The sequence below is a fragment of the Leptodactylus fuscus genome, chromosome 2 (genome assembly GCF_031893055.1).
Source record: "Leptodactylus fuscus isolate aLepFus1 chromosome 2, aLepFus1.hap2, whole genome shotgun sequence".
Classification (NCBI taxonomy): domain Eukaryota; kingdom Metazoa; phylum Chordata; class Amphibia; order Anura; family Leptodactylidae; genus Leptodactylus; species Leptodactylus fuscus.
In genome coordinates this window covers 57359115-57363440 of record NC_134266.1, presented here as the reverse complement: position 1 = coordinate 57363440, position 4326 = coordinate 57359115, and positions in this window count along the sequence as shown.

Here is a 4326-nt window from a genome sequence, read left to right as displayed (position 1 = left end):
GAAAGGGAATCTTCCGGGCAAACTCAACCTCCTCCAGAATTTACGTGAGTGCGATATCTCCATTGCTGCAGACATATATTTTTTTGCACGTAGAGCTGTGTTTTTTCCTCATACCTTTCCCTGCATCATGTTATATTTCTATCCCTAATGACATCATTCTGGGAGGGGACTGGGGATTGTTATATTGTCTCTCCCAAAAATACAGTGGAGTTCTATTTTTGGAAGCCATGTAAGGTTGACTGAGTATCTCTAAGGGTGCGTTCACACTACCGACTGTATCCGACAGGTAGTGTCCGCTCCTAGTGTCCTCTCAAAATCTGGCACGGACATTCGGAGCGGACACTAGCTGTGTCCATGACACCTGTCATTTATTTAAAAGGCGATCGGGTGAGTTCTTTTGCACTACATGTCGGGTTTTTCTGTCCGCTTGAAAAGTCGGACATCTTTACATGCGGACAGTGAAGGAAGGGCACGGAGTGCAAAAGAACACACCCGATCGCCTTTTAAATAAATGACAGGTGTCACGGACACAGCTAGTGTCCGCTCCTAATGTCCGTGCCAGATTTTGAGCGGACACTACCTGCCGGACACAGACGGTAGTGTGAACGCCCCCTAACTGAATAAGCATGTGCCCTGTAGTCTAGGAGATAGGCTTCAGAGATACATTTGGTATTGTTTCCTTTTCCACCTTTTATTCCCATTTATTTTTTATGTATTGTATTGTATTGTACTTTATCTGTATCTGCTTGTCAACCACATATATATATATATATATATATATATATATATATATATATTTCTGTATATGTTAAGTGGTTAGTACCAACCCATTCAGGGTTAATAAATATCTAAAATTTAGAAAGCTCGTTTTGTATTTTTCTATAAGACTCGGACACACTCGCGGGGCGCGAGTGGAAAGTAAGGAAGAAGGGTGATTGCAAGGTGTGGCAAGCAGCTTGGTAAAGCGGTATCCTTCAGAGGGGCTATTTTTAAGAGAGGAGTGGACTTTTATTTATAAAGGGGAACTATTACTGATAAAGGGGGATTATTATTTATAGGTAAAGACTATTATTCATAAAAGGGCACTATAATACCTAATAAGATGGTAATTTCTATTGTGTGTGGGTTTGTGGGCTTGTTGTTACTATTTGGGGGGCAGAAAGGGGGCATTATTAAATCACTTTTTAATTGATCTGTTTTCATTAGGATAAAAGTGAGGGCACTATTACTCCGCAAACACATGACTGAATTTTACCTGTGAAACTTGGTCCGTGTGTTGCCTGGATTTACCAGCCTATATATTATGCCGGGAGTGGGAATCCTAACATTATAATTATTTATGATGCGAGGCCCTGCGCCCAGTGACATCGTGTCCTCTAGTAAATGTAATAGGGGTGTAGATAACTATAATGCTAGGAGTCCTGGGAAAATATTGGTTGTGTGAACGCAAGGCTACTTTTACTTCGTTGTGTTCTACTATTGTTTTTTGACACTATGTAGTGGTAATGGAGATAGACAGTGTGTGACGGTACTTTACTATCTGAGACTTGTAGATTGTGTATTATCGATGCTAGTGGTATTTATATTATATGTTCAATAGTTGTCTGTCTAGTGGTAATAATTCTCCCTAGTATAGCGGTATTATAAACAAAAAAACATCATCCAGCACATGATCAGTCCCAGTTACAGGGGATGATTGGATTGATGATTGGATGTTTGTTCCTCAATCACAGCCAAACGGCTACACACACACACACACACACACACACACACACACACACACACATACATTGCCCAGGAAAAGGTAATAGGCCCAAATCGCCAGCGTCACCCTCCAAAGAACCCTCCGGCTTGGCTGCAGCAGCTGGCATTCCGCAAGCGCTGGTCTGTCCACGCACCTCCTATTGGTGCATGGCTGGGTGTGGGCGGGCTATGGAGCCAGGGCTGCGGCACCATACGTTGGGGGCTGCATGTTGGCGTGCCGATTGAGCAGGGACACAATGAGGGAGATGGCGGCAGCCCACATGGTCCTGGCGCCGCAGCTATCCCACACCGCCTACATACTTCGCGGACGGCTAAAGAGGAGGCTGCTGCACCCGACACATCCCCTTAACAGGTCAGTGCAGGGGGTTGGGGGTGTCCCCAACCCCCTGAACAAATGTCATCCGTCGGCGCAGCCATGTCCCCTCTCGATGCCGGCATCCGGACGAGTCTCCCGGGCCGGCGTCAGGTTGATATGACAGCCGGAAGGTTTGTGCTGGCTCCCCGGCCTGTCAGTCCTTCGCTTCTATTGCAGCATTGGCTGCGTAGGCTGCAATAGAGGCGCCGGTATTATGCAGTACATTGCATAAAACCAGCACTTCAATTGCAGTCTACCTGCCATAGGCTGCAATTGAAGCGAAACACTGACTGGCCGGGGAGCCAGCACAAGGCTTCCGGCTGTCATAGCAACCTGACGCTGGCCCCAGAGACTTCTCTGGGTGCCGGCGCCGGTGGAGTGAGCGAGCGGAGAGAGCGGTGAGGGAGCGTGGGAAGGTGAGTAGAACTATTTGTGTTACACATCCAAGGGGGACATAATCTAAGGGGCCTATGAAACTGAGGCACAAAACGAGCAGGACAGAGAACAGCATGACACCGGGGCACAAAACTGGAGGCAGAGATGGCGGGACATAAAACTGGAAAGAGACATGAGGGACATGAAACTGGAGGCAGACATGGGGGACATGAAACTGGAGGCAGACATGGGGGACATGAAACTGGGAGCACACATGGGGGGACATGAAACTGGAGCAGCGATTGCGTGCATATAAGCGGATCAGCGCCACCGCCACCCCGCAGACGAAGTCGCAGGTACCTGCTAGTAATTTTTCTCAGCTGTGTTTCTGCAATTGCTCAAAATGCTGTGTTTCTGCAATGCGGGGCCTTAGCCTTACAGGGGTTTTTTAGGGGGAAAAAAAAATGAAACTTACATTTAGAATTTCGAACCCAGTTGTGTACCTCACTGTACCCACTTCCACAACTGTGTGACAAACACCACGTGAGTGAGCCAGTCACAGGTCGTACCGTAATGACGTCACTACAGTGGGCCAGGACTGACTAGCCTGTTCACAAGGGCCTCATTGCGCATGGCTAGTCATCATGCAAACATTGGTGCTGTGGGGGACCTGAACTATACTCCTTTACTATTTTTAATATCAGTGTATAGATAGATTTAGTAAATGGTACTAGCTATTGCTATTTAACCGTGACCATGAAGCAATTTTTGTTTCATTTAATAAATCTGGCCATACATCAGAGATTATAGGTGGCCACTTTTTTGAACGACGGACTGTATATAGATGGTCTGTAAAACCACCATCCTCTGTCTACAGCAGTGGTTCTTAACCTTGTTTGAGGTACCGAACCCAGCAGTTTCATTGGAAGGATTGGAGTCAGGGTCAGGCAGTGCAAAGTGACACAGCTGGGAAAGCAACACTGTGCAACTAATGACAAAAGGGGTCGCAGGCCCTGCAGCTATAACTATGCTGTAATATCTGAGATGAGGCAGACCAATGCACTTCCTAATTGAAGTGCGCCTACCACGGCTCCTAACCTTCTATCCGGCGGCTAGGATAAGGGGAGAGGAGGCCCTGAAAGTCCTAGGGACTGGAGTCACGGGGTCACACCTAAACAGAAAGCACAGTGTAAATGCAATGCAAGACACAGAAGAGAAGGCGAGGTCAGATGAGCAAGAGGTCAAGCCAGGAGATATAATAAAAGGTACCAAATCAAAAGACAAGGGATAGTCAAAAATACAAGCCGGGTCTAAAAACCAAGAAGCAAATGGAATACAAACAGACAGGGAATCAGACTGAGCAGGGGGACCAGGAAACACAAGTGAATGGCTGGCAAGGATCCATGTCTGGGTGGGGATTAAATAGCAGCAGAGAAACACACCTGATGGCTAATGACATGGAGACTGAAGGTAAGGAAAAGATTAACCCTTAATGACCTAAGCACACCCAATAGAACTCCTAACACGTCTCCCAGGGAGACGCCGCGCAGCAAGGAGACCGCGGCGACTCCGTATCCTGACATTCATATGCACATTCACCGGACATAGATATATGTTTTTTTACTGGTACACAAAATGAACTGTGCATAGGGCCTATGGTTAACCACTGGTCTACAGGAATGAGAACTGCCAGGTCCGCCTGTGTGCACGTTAGGCCACTTCTCCATTCATTTCTATGAGACAGCAATCTCAAGCGGCTACATGGAAGTGAATGGAGCTGTGTCCATGTATGCACACCATCACCATTTACCTGGAGCACTTAGGGGGACTTT